Raw genomic sequence first — 17118 nt, 5'->3', positions numbered from 1 at the left:
AGTAAAATATTTTATGTGCACTTTACTGTCCGGTAACGTTTTTTTTTAATAAAAAAATTATTATTCATATTTTCACCACATGTCACCACTGTTTTATCCTTTGTCAAAGTTTGAAAACCCATCTGGCCATATTTTATTCGAATTCCGTTGAATAATGCACGTGTGTACCTATATTGGCGCACTTTTACAATCACAACGAAATGGCACGGCACCATTCGTCTCATTTTTAACTATTATTATTTAGTGTGTGCGAAAGAGCGAAGACGCTTTTCGAAATACTTGCTTATAACAGCTGTTTAACACGAAAAGTAATGCCAATGACAGTGATGTAGTGTGGAAATTTTTATTTTTTTTGTTTTTAATTGAAAAAAATGCTACCGGACAGCAAAGTGCCCATAACATTTTTTACTCCAAATGTGCTAAGGAATAGCTGGTTAAAGTTTGCCGGGTAAGTGCCGATACACCCTGTATATACCCAAAAATATGGCTAAAACCCAAATAGAAAATTACATTCCTGTATTTTTTGTTTTTTAAATAAAGACAAATATTCCCAGGTTACGAATAACCTGGCATTACTTTTATATCTTCTATGTAAAAATAATAAGCGGAAGATACGGAGTATATTTTTTATGTTAAAAACTGTTATTGAATAAATAAATAAATAAATACTGCTTGTGTAATGATGGAGGACTTAATCAGCCGAGGAATCGAACTCACGGCCCTATGTTTGGAAACTCGCCACATTCGCCAACACAGCGATTCACCGGTCAAAAAATGATAAAAAGTTTAAATATGTTGCTTTTGATCCTATGTTTTAATCTAATCACTTCATGACTGAGTACTTGTTTACTACGATAAAAAGTATTCACAGAAATTATCATATATAATGTGTACTCAATCTTGCGTACGCAACTGGTGACATTGAATCGTTAATCGAGAAGGAATTTATCAAAATAACTTGATATTTAAACATGTGAAGATTGTCAAGTCTACCAAATTCCAGAAGGTTTTTTTTTATAAGAGCATCCATTTTGTAATAATAATCCCGTGGCAAGTATGGATGCCTGTTGAATGAGTAATTTATGTATCGTGACGTATTTACGGTATACGTGTATGAATATGTTACGTAGTATTAGATAATCTACATTATACTTAGTGTATATCGCTATTAATAATCAGTACGGTTTATCCGTTTCCTTTGTAAAAATACTTTTTTTTTTCACCAAATATTATTTTTCATCTGATGTCTTTGGTACTAATTATTTACAATAGGGGTAAGGTACCTTTTTTCCAGGAAGGTCGTAATGCTCGATATATTATAACATCAATTTACAAAGTATCGATATTTTATTTTTATACACACCTGACAAGAATTCTTCGAATAATAAAATGGTAGCAAGATATTGGTCCGCTCCAAAATGCGTTAGTAAATGAATCCGCAAATTAAATATTTATTATCTGTGCATTCTGAACACAAGATTGGTTTGGCCCACCATCTTAAATTGTAATTGTACTCAGAACAAGTGAATGGTTTTTCTGCATTATGCAGCACATTGGTAGCCTGCAACTAGATTTTTATAAATAATTATAAGCAATAATTAGTCGCTTAAAATATATCAATGCGAATTGAAAATATCTCCTGAGTAAAAATAAATGCCGCCAACGGGAATTGAACCCGTACCTTCTGATGTCCGGTCAGGTGCTCTGAACCACTGAGCTATGTCGGCTTATTTCCAACCCGCCAAATAATTCAATATGTACCTCAATCAACAATTACTGTTTATTATATTTTTTTCACCTGTAAACAACCAACTTTATTTTTGTAGGGAAGGCTTTGTTAGTGCTACATTTCCCACTAGTCTAGTCAACGACCCTGGGATGATTTTATATTTATTTAACTATTGTATCTGGCATATCGTCAAAGAAAACCATCTCGCGTTCTGAACGTAATGTTGTTTGCTGTTCCGCTGTTTCATCGCCACTGCTTTAGAAGACAGTCTATAAAAAAATCTCCATGTTGTATCCTTCTATCACAGCATGACTCTTTTAAACATTTGCGGTTAAATTTTCAACCGCACGCGCACTGCGATCTCAGTACACAATGCAGATAATCTCAAGGCGGTTTGAAAGGAATCCCTGAACTTTCTTCAGTTAATATGTACACTGATGCTTTTATCATAAGCACAGACCTTACGCCGCCCAAATAATGCTTCTTGGTAATGTAACTATAAGCAAATACTGGAAACGTTAAGGGCCGTATTTCACTGGGACACCGCGGTGGAACAATCAGTTGGGCTACCATAGTGTCCGAATGCTGCTGCCACACAGCAATGTACATTTTAGGCTATTTTACAATAACCCCTCAGGCCTCTGGCATATTGACCGTAATATTTCTTAAAATTGCAATAAAATCCAAATAAATGGAATATTTCTGAACGTATCCGAAAACTAAAAACTGTTTTTGAAAGGTGATGAAATATGCTTTCATATTTTAATTATTAGAAAAAAACATATTTTTTTAATTCCAGAATTGAAACGTTGCTTGTAACGGCTTTACCCGGTGTTTGGTGACCAGATCTGAATAGCCAGGTACTTCCCCACCTTCCTCCTCCACGTCTCCTTAACCTTCCCACTACCTTCAGCCTCACAACATACCCATTTGGGGATGGCATAGTCTCACTGGTTCCTGCCGGTCGGGCGCAGCTGGGATCTAATCTTGTGCGGTTAATTTAAAAATTTAAAAGTTATTTAAAAATTTGTATTTGTATTCGTTTCTTGAAAGAATTGAGTTTCTATATGCATAAAAATTTGAGAATGGAAATACGTATGACTGAAAGCCAGATGCTAAAGATTACTCCCAAAAAAAAAAATCTATTACATATGCATCCCAAAAAATATTTGCTTCATAAATGATAGCCTTCCAAAATATCAAATTGACTAACTTCAATCAGTGTTTAATGCAGCAGCACGGCTCATAACCGGGGTCTCTAAATATTCGCACATTTCAGAACACCTTCGTAACCTTCACTGACTCAAGTGCCCTAAAAGAATCCAGTAAAAATTTTGCTGGATGGTGTTTAAATCGTTCGATGAAATGGCTCTACCCTACATCTCTGAACTATGCGTCCCTGAAAACACTGGTCTGAGGCAGTCAACTCTTAGATCAGCAACATCATCAGCTATAGGCAGACTGATGGAACCTAAGCGCAAAACAAAAACTAAGTTTGGTGATCGCGCTTTCGGAGCATCTGGGCCGAAGGCTTGGAATAAACGACCCTCCGGAACTAAGATCCATAATAAGTCCAACAGAATTTAGGTCTAAACTAAAAACTTACCGTTTTAAGCTGTCATATCCTTAAATTAAATATACCAATCCCTAGAGAAAGTCCAATTACATCAAATTTTCCAATTATGTCCTAAAGCCTGTTTCTATATTTCGCTAATAAACAATTAGTTAATGTTAATTAAGTGTTAATCTCAAGTGACCTACCAGGTACGTATACATATATACAGTTAGTAATAACATAGATCATTGTAGAAATGTTTTATATATTTGTACAGCGCCCTTGAGGTGATTTGCACGAAAACGGCGCTAAACAAATCATCCAAATATAAATATTGTTTCTGCTATCGTGGTACGAGAACACGCCGTCAGATGGAATGCAGGAAAACACTTCTTCTTCTTGACATATAAATTTATTATTTCACAATATAATTGCAGAGGATCTTATTTTCCTCTGCTAAACTTAAACTGAAAGAAATAAAGGTCTAGTTTCCTCTATTCTTCAGTTTTCCCTAGGTTTACATAAACCTAGTAATTATCTCACGACTGACTGCGTAGGTACGCATGTACCTACCAGTTATATCAACACTAGCTCCTGCGTAGGTACGTCTGTACCTACCAGTTATAGCAACACTCTAATACTGTGCTTTTTTCTGGGAGGTATCTGTATTTAAACTAAATTCTGAAGGACATTTTACCAAAATAAAGATGTTCCACCCGCTCGTTGGCAAACAACATTCTTAACATAAATAAAATGCACTTAACTATTCTTAATGATACAAACGTGACTTAAACAATAGAAATATTTTAAAGGAATTATTTTGAGGGAGATGAAACTTTATTTGGGGTTTTTATTACTATGGGACAGGGGTGGGAAAGGTATTGGCAAATATTTTTAGGCATAATGGTTTAACTAGGGTGATCATAAAATATAAAGCGAACAGCTCTATTTGAAAACTGCCGCCGCTTGCAGTAAAATGTCACCAATTCTTAAATCATAAATGATACAAACAAGGCAATATGTTTATAAAAATACCAGGCCAATGAATTGTTTTATTGTAGGGTCGAATCTGCAAATGTGGGAAGCTACACTATCTTTAAAAATACGAACTGTGAGAACTGGCCTGAAGGTTAAATTTTACTGAGCAATATGTAATAGTCGCATTCTGGAAGATACATACCTCCTCCCGTGAAGTACTTCACAAAATAGGCTAAGAATGCGACTGTTATCTTTATTAGGTACATACTGCATGTCTACGAAAATTACCAGTTAAATTTATTAAAATGTCTAAAATACAAATATTTATGCTACTCTTAAAACTAGAAATTCCGTGAAATATGTAAATCTTATGACTAAAAATTGTGTAATAGGTAATGTCTTAAAACTATAAATTCCGTAAAAAATGTAAATCTTACGACTAAAAATTGTGTAGTAGGTAATGTCTTAAAACAAGAAATTCCGTAAAAAATGTAAATCTTATGACTAAAAATTGTGTAGTAGGTAATGTCTTAAAACTAGAAATTCCGTAAAAAATGTATATCTTACTGACTGACTAAATGGTTGTAGTAGGTAATTTCGCATTCACCTCCACCCTTAAACCCGCCTTGAGCATGTATGTATGTAATATCTAGTATTAATTTCTTCGCGCTTTCTACTGAATTTACACTATCTAAATAGTCGTCCATGTAATGTTTTGTTTTTATTGCTTCGACGGCCTGGGGATAATGAGATAAAAATTGATCCGCGTTTTTGTTTTTTACGAATTGCGCCGAACAAGGTGATGATTTTGCGCCAAAATTTATAAGAAGGGAAGAAACCGCGTCACGCGCCTCTCCTTTTAACGCTTTTTGTAATCTATATAAATTTTCGCTGTAAAATACTTTTAAGAAGTCTGTGGTATAATTGAATATTGATTTGAACGCAATCCACTCATTTGAATTGCCGTTAAATGTGGGAAGATCATTAACTTTGGGCCTGGTATTATATAAAGACATTGCCTTACCAATTGATTCCGCGAGACGGTCTTCAGTTATAGCAGGTGTTGGTCCCTGGAATCGGCCCTGCGACTCTGGCCACTGTTGCCCATCACGATGCTCTGCTAGGTTGAATGGCTGCTCTGATGTAGGCAGCTCCCAGCAGCTACTGCTTGGCTGCTGATGCTGCGTTGACTGCAGCTGAAGAAGTTGCCCTACCAAGGGCGGCTGATGCGATATTCCTCTGGGTGGGAGTAGCTCGTACCGCCCGCCCTGCTGCTGCTGCTCCAACCGCTGTCCCAAGTGCAGCGGAAGAGTCTGCTCTGCCCGAGGCTCCAATTGCGATGGGAGAGTCTGCCCTGCCAAGGGCTGCTGCTCTGAGGATCCTTTTGGTGAGAGTAATGCGTACCGCCCACCCTTGTGCTGCTCCAACCGCTGTTCCAATTGCAGCGGATGAGCCTGCTCTACCCGAGGTTCCATTTGCGACGGGAGAGTCTGCCCTGCCAAGGGCTGTTGCTGTGCAGTTCTTGTGGGCGGTTGTAGTGATAACCGCCCATCATGGAGCAGTTCGTGTTGCTGCTCCATTTGAACTCGAAGAGGCTGTTCATCGTGATCTCCAAGTTCTGATGATGAACTGTGATGTGACTGGTCTACCCAGTCATTGACTCTATCCTTGAGAGTCCGTTGCGAAGTCCTTGATGCAGCTTCTAAAACGAGCGCCGCATGTTGCTCCTCTGCTTCCAAGACTGACATTGCTGCAGCCATCTTTACTTCGGAAGCCTTTGCTTCCGCGGCCATCTTTGCTTCAGCCATCTCCGTAAGTAGGCGGGCCTTTTGTCTCGTGATGTGCACCTTGGTTGCTGAAGCTTTTATTTGAGCCTCCATCCAGCTCCTGCTGGTTCCCGCCTTGCTGCCGGAGACAGATGACGTCTTTGAGTATTGTCCCGCTTCCATGATGCTGCTGTTCCCGATCCGGCTCGAAGGACCATATGTTTCTGCTATCGTGGTACGAGAACACGCCGTCAGATGGAATGCAGGAAAACACTTCTTCTTCTTGACATATAAATTTATTATTTCACAATATAATTGCAGAGGATCTTATTTTCCTCTGCTAAACTTAAACTGAAAGAAATAAAGGTCTAGTTTCCTCTATTCTTCAGTTTTCCCTAGGTTTACATAAACCTAGTAATTATCTCACGACTGACTGCGTAGGTACGCATGTACCTACCAGTTATATCAACACTAGCTCCTGCGTAGGTACGTCTGTACCTACCAGTTATAGCAACACTCTAATACTGTGCTTTTTTCTGGGAGGTATCTGTATTTAAACTAAATTCTGAAGGACATTTTACCGAAATAAAGATGTTCCACCCGCTCGTTGGCAAACAACATTCTTAACATAAATAAAATGCACTTAACTATTCTTAATGATACAAACGTGACTTAAACAATAGAAATATTTTAAAGGAATTATTTTGAGGGAGATGAAACTTTATTTGGGGTTTTTATTACTATGGGACAGGGGTGGGAAAGGTATTGGCAAATATTTTTAGGCATAATGGTTTAACTAGGGTGATCATAAAATATAAAGCGAACAGCTCTATTTGAAAGCTGCCGCCGCTTGCAGTAAAATGTCACCAATTCTTAAATCATAAATGATACAAACAAGGCAAGTTTATAAAAATACCAGGCCAATGTTTATAAAAATACCAGGCCAATGTTTATAAAAATACCAGGCCAATGAATTGTTTTATTGTAGGGTCGAATCTGCAAATGTGGGAAGCTACACTATCTTTAAAAATACGAACTGTGAGAACTGGCCTGAAGGTTAAATTTTACTGAGCAATATGTAATAGTCGCATTCTGGAAGATACAAATATTATTAATAACACGTGGAATCAAGAGTGTCGCCAGATTCCAAGCGAAAGGGGGAGCAGCTTAATTTTTTTATAGAGCTTACAGGGTAGGAACAAGGAAGTAGTCAGAATAAACTAGAAATATTTACATACAAGCTGACATGTACCCGGCGAAGCTTTGGGATATGAACAGCGCCGTTCTTATGTAAGCCGTGAATGGGCCCATGGGCATACTGAGTTTTGCGGCTCTTTTTGAAACCCATAAACCTTCAGGAATAAAATAAACACATATATATAATGTTTTTATTGAAGGAGTTCATGCAAGACTAAGACCATGCCACCTAATCGTGATTTGGAGAATATGAGCATTTAAAAGTTTAAAATCATTGAAAAAATTTTTGGATACAGCTGTTATCATTTTGAATTGTGCAATACATGAAAAAATATGTTTTACAAGAAAGATACAAATACTTTTTTACTGTGTAGACCATCTCACTAGGCTGGATTGGCAGAAATTTAATCTGATTTTAAAATCTTAAATGAAATGAGATGATTTTTTTTGAGATAATGGAGATGAAAGAAACAAATGCCAAAAAATAAAAGTAAAGAAGAATTTTAAAGAAAACATTGACATAACAACCACATATATTATTATAAAATGAAAAGTGTACCTACATCCTTCTATATACTGATAATTTCTTGCAATGTACCAATATTATAATGACCTCTCAAGTAATTCGGTTCCCAAAGTTGTAAAGAAATTAGCACATTGTTATAAGCTCAAGGATTGTATCTTCCTTTCTACTCTTTACTTTCCCAACCGCCTGTTGACCTCTCAGATCAGATTTATGGCCGCTTACACACAGCTTGACCTATTTGAGTCAACTCCGTCAGATAACACAAGAGGTAGACAAAGGCTTTCAACCCAATATAGGGTGCTGTTTATTGGTATTTTATTTTCAGAAACCACTAAAATACAAAACCGTTTATAATACCCTATCCATCAACAGGGCCCGCCCTGTGCCAAACCCTGACGCTAGTAAAAACCTCAAGAGCACTGTTTCATGATGTGTTTACAATTGCGAACCGAAACGCGAGCTGAGCCACGAATTACGGAAAGGAACGAAGCAACAGTACAGTGTTAATACGATAGTACTAATCGTGATATTTTTCCCAGAAACTTTAACTTTTTATAATAATAAATAATAATATTTGTATAGCGCCGTTTTTGTGCAAAATCACCTCACAGCTACAATTTTGAAGTCAAATTTCCTTGGGTAGAATTAGCGTGATTTTAAATTTATTTAGATATCTTTCTAAGAAAAGGTTTGACCGAAAAATTTTCACTAAAAAAAAAAAAATTCTCTCAACTCTACGACTTTTTGAGACAAGTGAATCATTTTTCCTATAAACCTTTTTTTTCTTAAGCTATCATAATGTTTTCAGTCAAAGCTTCCTAAGGCAATTACTATGATAATGTTCCTTACAAATCTATCATTCTGAGAAAAGTTTTGCCGCCAAATTTTCCTTTTTAATGACGAATTCAAGGTTTCCTGCCTTAAAAAATATAACCAATCAATACGGAAGAGAAAACAAACATTTATGTTTTTATTCGTGAATATAGAATCTAATGTTTAACATCCGTAAGCAAAGTTGTTGCTATGGAAGTATTATGCGGCGAATCTTAAAAAAACCAAGTGTTCTTGTAATAAGATTCATGTTATTTTAACACTTTAGCAGAAGACATACTTACATACGTAATTATTAATGTCGTGCAGTTAAGTAAGTCGACGTTTGCTGTATTTCGTCTCCACTCGAATGACGGAATGTGGTTTGAATAATTTTGAATGCTGGTTTAACATTAATTAAAACATTCAATCATTCAACATTCACTCAGAATAAATAATACAAATGAAAAATCCATCACAAATAACGAGGGAAAATAAGAATAATTAAAATTACAACATTCAGCCATGAAATACAATCGCTGCGATTCTTAATGGTGGTCCTTCGCCTTGACTCTGGGACATTGAAGCGAAGTAGTACCTATTTAATTAATTTGATGTAGATTACATATGAGAATCTGTCTTTATCCATCTAACGCGAAGAAATTAGAAAAAATATATCGTGATTAACCAAAATCTGAAAGAACAATGTCGTCAATGTATAGAAAACCCTTTTCCTAAGGTTCCTAACGAGAAAATTAAATTGTTTGTCTGCTCAAGAGAGAATTTCGAAACATTAAAATGTCTGATCTATTTCGGCTCAAGTAAGGAAAAATTGAACTTACTTCGGGCGCATAGACACATCCACAACACACTTCAGGACGGGTTTTTTCAGAAAATTTTAACAATTCATCAAATTTCAAAGTTAATTTTCAAGTTGTGTGAAAATCCTATTGAAGCTCTGTTGGCCAGTTGGTTCACATAACTGAAATAATAATAGAACTTTCACAGTCCTTGAAAATTAACTGTGAAATTTGATGTATTGTTCAAATTCTCTAAAACAACCCGTTCTTAATCTGATTTTTTATGGATGGCTTAATTTTGCATGCCATTATTATGATAAAGTCATACGTTCTAATTTTCGTACCGTGTAAACTCTAACAAATTTAATATAAAGGTACTTGCTTATTGACGACAAAATAAAAGTTGTTCTGCAAAATTATCTCTGCAGTTGGGGGCGTCATTACCGTAAATATAGTGGAAGCCTTACAAAAATAGTTTGTTCGTAGATAAGTATATATGCTATTCATGTGTGCGCCTGCAGAGATATTTTTTAAATCTGCTGGTATTGTCTACTTTTGACCATTTATCGCATAATTATTTTAAATACCTACCTACTTGAAAAAGTTTGACGATGAAAGAAATTGGCTTGAAGATGATGAAAAAAGTTTATAAAATGGAGTAACGTAATTATTATTTTAACTTGGATTTAATTGGCTGAAAACACATTGACTACCTACTTTATTTGAACAAACGTGTTTGTAAGTACATATTCACTTTTGTATCGAAAAACGTGGGTTTAACAAAAGCGGTAGGCACCTTCCATGCTACATCACATACGTCTTAGTAGGTACCTAGCTAAAACTCCAGGGCCAAACTAAGTAAGTACTAAAACATTTTTTTAAGGCAACACTTCAGAATACCGTACAATTTTACAGAGAAGCAACACATCTAAAAACCCACGACTTTTGAGGTCTCTGGTTGCTACCTCGTCGGTCCTAACTAGTGTAGGTCGATGATAAAAATATGTGGAGGCTCATCAGAGTACAATATTAAGCCAGACAGTAAATTTATTATTAGGTACATACCTATTTATAAATAAGTTCCATTCTCCGCTTCTTTTGTTTAGCGAAAACCTTAATACCGGAGCTCTTTTTAACTGGTCCTAACCGAACATAAAATTGATGTACAATAAGAAGTTGATTCCTAGGGGTACTTACTTATTATTTTACCCTCACTTAACTTGGTGTAAATATAATGCGACGCGTAATGTGGGAACAGTAAAAAACTTGACTTATTAATTACCACACCACATTAGAATCTTATTAGAGAGACGGTTAATGTCTGCCTAAGTAGGTACTTACGATTTTTTGTATTGTCTTTACCAAAATCAATTATGATAATAACATTCTAGATTGACTTCCGTTTTTATAATATATTATGATTAATAACCGGTTTCATCTTACCCTAAATACACAATACTGAATTATTTTTCTAAATAACTTCACTTGCTGAAAAGATACGCGATTGTATCTGATTGCACTAATAATCAAACCTAGCCACGTATTAGCTACCTTATTGCTATTTTTTTTTATTTAACTATTTTTACCACCATCTTCGGTGCCATCTCTTACTAGTTTGAAATTGGCTAAATAATTGGCTAAAAAATACTATTTATACCGCTTTTATACTTGCAAATTTGATAGCACCGTTCGTATTTCGAACAAGTAAATCCTTCGCAATGTACTGACAAAAGTAGAATTGCAAAAAAACTTTACTTATTTGTTTTCGTACTTTTATAAATGAACTCAATTTGTTTATGGTCAAAATTTTGTACATTCATTTTTTGTTTGTGGCCGCGAATTTTTAAATTCACAAATCGTTCTTATTTCAAAACAGTTGCGGGCCTGTTCGAAGAATATCTTTTCCCGCAGACAAGCGCTGCCGGGACAAGGCGAATGCCCCCCACTAAAACCGGAGTGGCCCGGTAGGGCTAACATGACTCAAAACTTTTTTCCACCCGACCTGTATTGCCTCATGCCTGTCCAGTCTGGCAGTCTCAAGCAAGCAAGCCAAAGCCAAAGCAGACAGAACCGCGAATCGCGTTGGTCGCACGCGTTCCCGCCGTATTCTGTTCCCAGTTCAATTCAAACTAATTATTACCGTTGGCAATTGCACACGTGCGCGCGACATAAGCTTCTAAAATTGAAATAACTCTAAACATAGAAATCTGTGACTGTGTGGGTAGCCCTACATTAAAATAAAAACAAAATACCTACCTATTTTCTGAACAGGAGAAAAAAATCTTATTTCAAAATTTGACGTTTGTGTTTTTACCGCTCAAATATATTGAAAGCAAAAGTTCGATTTTGATAAAAAGTTGTCTGTGTGTACTAAATTAATTCGAAGTTCTATGGTTGAATGTGTTGTGTAAATAAATAGTACCTACATTCTGTGTTCTAAGTGAAGTCTGTTTTTGTATGCAATGTGTCATAAATCATGAGCAATAGTTTACCAAACCGGATTATTCTCAAAGGGAAGTAATTCTCTAGTCACAATTCAACTTCTTACGGTGAGTTTTTTTTAATTTATAATTTTAGTAGAATCTGTACAATTGTATATTTGGGAACTAATATACAGTCCACCAAATCTGTCAAGTGTAAATAAAATTTGCAAATTGGCTGAAGAGTACCTACCACATAAAAATAGAAATAAGTTCTATTTTTGGGATAATACTTTTGAATATTAAACAAACAGTATTGAATATACTGTGTACTATAAATCTTGCACAATATGAAAATAACAAATGGTATGCGGGGAGGATATAGAGCTTTGGTCCGCTCTGGCACACCCTCAGATTCTTAAAAACGTTTCGTCATTATTTAAAGACGAACCCATCTTTTTCCAAGTAAGAATCACAGGATGACTTCATCACTATAATAAAATTATTTGTTATTTAACTTATATCATATTATACCACATCTTATCGTAAAAGGAAGTAAATTAATACAAAAACCACGACAAAGGAGATGGTGAATCGTGATTAGCAGTTTTTTGCGTAACTTCATGAACATTTTTTTTTAATTATTGAAGACAATATTAGCGATTTCTAAACGAAAATCTGAAACAGAAAAATCAGAAAAGGATACGGTCACATCTAGGACACGAGTTCGTGTCCTAGATGTGACCGTATCAAAGATATTATCTTCTAATATCTTTGGACCGTATCCTTTTCTGATTTTTCTGTTTCAGATTTTCGTTTAGAAATCGCTAATATTGTCTTCAATAATTAAATATTACAATTTGAGGTTTTACTCAATAAAGTTATTCCGAAAAATAAATATATTTTTTTAGTTTCTTTCTTTAATATCGGTAGCCTTCTACCTAACTGCGCTTTTTCAAAAGTAGGTAAGTACCTGTCTTATAGGAAACAAGATTCATATTGGAGACAAGCTGCTAAGAAATGTGAACCTGAATGATTACTCATTGATTAATGATAGGTACATAGTAGCAATTATTAATAATAATATGTACGTATACGGCTTCCAATAGTTAAATTAAGCTTTACAAAACACCCTATTTCCGTTATAAATTATAACATTTTAATTAGAACATATATTGGCGTTTTCTATCTCATAATGACGTTGTAGCCAATTGGTAACATTGGTTACGTTTTCCGAATGTGCAGTTTTTTAAATGAGTAATTATGAATGAAAATATTAAAATTACGTATTATTAGTACGATCAAATAAGAAAAAAAAATCTTACACACATTTTTAAGGGATATAGGTATATGATTAGTGGAGTCGCGTTGGTACTCACGGGGTATTCAGAACTTGTTACTAAAATTAGTTGTTAAATCCGTTTCAAGCAATGTTATGAAATTGTATGGTGGTCTATCGCAAGGATGATACTGGGAGTATTTTTCACTTAGGAACTTATTGCAAGGACCTATATTTTATAATAATAGTTTTAGACATAGACATAGGCACACTAACAGCGCTAGTTTGAAGGCAGACATTATATGATACTGAATACAAATCATACATTATCAATAGGTACATACTTATAGTCGGTTATAATAATTAGAAAATAACCATAGGTACAATAGAGAGATAAGCAATATCAGACAGAGATAGGTAAAGAAGAAAAAAGTAACCGAGCAAATCAGAACAGTGAAAAATCGGAACAACTTTGAAAAGTAATAAAAAAGTCGTGAAAAGAAATGATGATAACAAAAACAAAAAGTAAGCAAACCAGCTTAGATTATTAGGCTAGTTCTTTTCATTACTTTTATGACTGTATATCACTTTTCATAAGTGTTTTGATTTATTATGGAACTTATTTTAGTATGATATATTCGCTTCACCGGGCGCAGAGCAATGATTCTTTCAGTTATTCCATGGAGCTTTTCACATTCCTCTCTATGACTACTATTAAATTATTAATAATATAAGCAATTTAATATTAAACCCTTTTTATTTTAATTAATTCTTTAAATTATGTACAAGTGTACTGTGTACACCATCTACCATATGTATGCCCATCCCGTTTTTGTTGAAAATTCTTATTTAGTCACTGTAAAGAAATCCTCATTTCTACTACTATAGACGAAGTACACTAGATTTTGCATAGTCTTTTTTCTAAGGAATTTCCAGGTCGGGACAACCTTTTTCACCATGAACTAGGGTTTCAGAAAACCTAGCGAGCAGACGCGAAGTCAAATTATAGCTTTTACAAAACCGGTTCTTCAAAAGAGAAACTAACGAATTATTTTTTAAACTGGTAGATTTGTTTTTATTCTCAATATCTACAGCGTCAGCTCCCCGACTGCACTGATAAGTTTGTCGATCAGTACGTTCCTTGATTTGAATAAAGAAGTAAAGAATGATGAGCGATTAGAATGTTTTAAAATAATAGACTTTTAAACATGTGTTAAACGCAAATGTATCACAAGCAGAGATGTGCTTTATTTCAAATAAATCCATTTCAAATAGAAATGCAAATTGGGTATTTTCCATTTTGCATTTTAAATGCTTTTCTAAAACCCATTTTCCATTTTGCATTTTAAATGCTTTTCTCAATGCATTTTCCATTTTAAATGCTTTTTTGCAACATTCTTCCTACTAACTCCACTCATCTTTTTTTCATAGGCCCCAAATATCAGTCGGTCTTCAACCTCGCTTTGAGAGATAATTTACATTTGTCAAGTTGCGCCCTGGCAATTGAGTGATACCATTACAAAAAATACTGATTCAAACACTGAACATGGGGCCATAACGCTGTAATATTAAATGTTAGATTGCAGTTTCTATGTTTTTACGTTGGCAACATTTGTCCCGCGCAATTTTTTTGTGGTTCATAATCTGTAGTCGTGGCATTTTTTGATTTACCATCATGTAATAATGTTTGTTCTACATTGATGTCCATTAATAAATGACAAAACTGTTTAAAAATTCTATAATTATTTTAATTGTTTTACCTGAGAAACCATTTTGCATTTTGAAAATAGGTATTTTGCATTTTAAATGCTTTTCTAAACACCATTTTGCATTTTGCATTTTCAAATGGAAAAGTTTTGATCCATTTCCATTTTGCATTTCAAATGGTTTTGGGTACCCATTTTGCACATCTCTGATCACAAGATAATATGGAAAATAACTAATTAAATTCCTTCTCTTTGAATCACAATGATCGATAAAATAAAATCATTATTTTATTGAGACATTCTGGTATTATATTATTCTTTATGAACAATTAGTCCATTGTCACAGACAGGTGTTGTATTTGTCGTCGCCGTATTTATAATTCTGCCACTGTAAGGTGTTATTATTATGTATTCGATTCTATAATCTCTTTGATACAAGTTGTGGAGTTTAAAGTTACACAAATAATAATAAAATATGGAAGTTGACGAAACCACGATGCAAAGTGAGATTTTGTATAATATGCCAGTTCTTGTGACGAGGCGTCAGATTGTGTGGACGCGTCAGATCTCTGAAGATAGTGTTCAGTACTTGGAGGAAAGTTATTCTAAGATTCAGTATGTTTATTTTGGTTTCATTACAAAACAGAAAAGTGAATAAAAATAACAAATAAAACCACAAACCTAACCTAACTTAACCTAAACTAACATAACCTCACATAAACCTAACCTTACCTATTCTTTATGGTCTGTTTTATCCGGTTACCGTTTATTTCTTCAAACTGTTAATTTAAAATGGAATCCATTGTATTAATCAATATTATTTGACTACACCATTTATAACTTTGTACACTTTTTCATCAATAATAGAGTTTAATGATTACATCATAATCAATTTTTTTTTAAATTATTTAAGTAGATTTTTATAAATCATATAAATATTCACTACGTTTGATTTACCTCAAAAAATGCCTTCTCATAATTTGTCTTACCTTGGTTGTAACAAACATTGATAAGTACATAAATTACAGCAAATTATAAAACATTTTAAAATACAAGTTTCAATTTTTTTACCAGAATTTATTCATCAAAATGATTTAGGACGGGTTGTTTCGGAGAATTTGAAAGTTAATTTTCAAGTTCTGTTATTATTTATTTATTTATTCATTTTTTGTGAAATCGACAGTTTACATTTAATCAGTTTGTACATAAGTGTTGTTTAGTAAAATAAAAAAAATTATGGATTTCCTCCTTGTGACTTTAACTGAGACAGCATAATTTTAATTTGTGAGAAAGGAATATGAATTAAAAAAATTATACAAAACAAAATATTATATAAAACAAAAATTTTACAAAACAATACATTTATAGCCATGGATAGAGGTTGTAAATATAAATTAAATCATAATAGAGATATAAACAATAGAGACATAAACATTATTCACAAACCATCAGAGAAATATTCTTTTATGGACCTCTTGTATTTGGTAAGTTCGCAACTGAAAATATCAACCTTCGATAATACGCTATTGTAATTATTGCATTTTTATTTCAGTTCTGTCAAGCAACTAGCCTGTAGTGGTATAATAACAGAACTCGGGACTTTCACAGAACCCGAAAATGAACGTTGAAATTTGATGAAAATTAGAAACAGAAATTTAGAAATTTCTACGAAGGAAACTGATAAATCTAACAGTGGCAGGTACTATGAAATTCGTTTAGAGTAATGAGTCTACATTTATCTATATATAAACTTCATGTTCCCATTATGGGTTTCCACCCTGCCGCACCTTTTGACCTGGACTCTTTATCAGTACCGTCAACCTATTTATCAAAATTGTACAAAACTCAGCCAAATCAATATTGATATCGTAAGACAGATAAAAAAGAGGACACGCGCTAGATAAATTAGTAGAAATTCCTTAATCTAGACAATTTATTCAATTTATCTTAGTTTGTCAAAACACTAAAATCGTGATTTATTTCACTCATATATTTTTTAATGACAAGACTGTTCAAAAATCACAACCGTGAAAATAATTGGTTTAAAAAAAGGTGCATATATATTTATACCGCTTTTAAAACAAATGTGCGTGCTTGGTGGCAAATTCATAATATATTTTTCATATTCCTCATTTATATTTGTATATTGTAATAATAATAGTAACAAATTACTTTGACATATTTGTATGATGGTGTTACGGTTCACGGTACCACTGTAAGTCAATTATGCAAAATCAAGAGCATAGCACGTTATGGTACGTATGGATGGATCTGTGTGCCGAACTGCCGAACTCAACCTCAACTTATGAGAAAGAAACGAAGCAACCGTAAATGGAGCGAAACGCGCGCCGT

At 34.1% G+C, this 17118-nt stretch overlaps 1 protein-coding gene across 6 annotated transcripts in view; it reads left to right on the top strand.

Annotated features, from left to right (window-relative positions):
* Myo61F (unconventional myosin 61F) overlaps positions 1-17118 on the top strand; it is a 131850-nt gene that overhangs the window by 39034 nt on the left and 75698 nt on the right. For 3 of the 6 annotated variants that reach the window (XM_089636110.1, XM_089636111.1, XM_089636109.1), the window contains exon 1: positions 11382-11910. The exons of the other annotated variants lie outside the window; for them this stretch is intronic. The gene's annotated coding sequence lies outside the window, so the exon portion shown is untranslated. Of the gene's footprint in view, positions 1-11381; positions 11911-17118 lie in introns of those variants that run through there. 6 annotated transcript variants of the gene reach the window in all.

This window comes from Hesperophylax consimilis, chromosome 10 (genome assembly GCF_061612785.1).
Source record: "Hesperophylax consimilis isolate HC1 chromosome 10, BYU_Hcon_1.0, whole genome shotgun sequence".
Lineage (NCBI taxonomy): Eukaryota > Metazoa > Arthropoda > Insecta > Trichoptera > Limnephilidae > Hesperophylax > Hesperophylax consimilis.
This window is presented reverse-complemented; position numbering and strand designations above follow the sequence as displayed.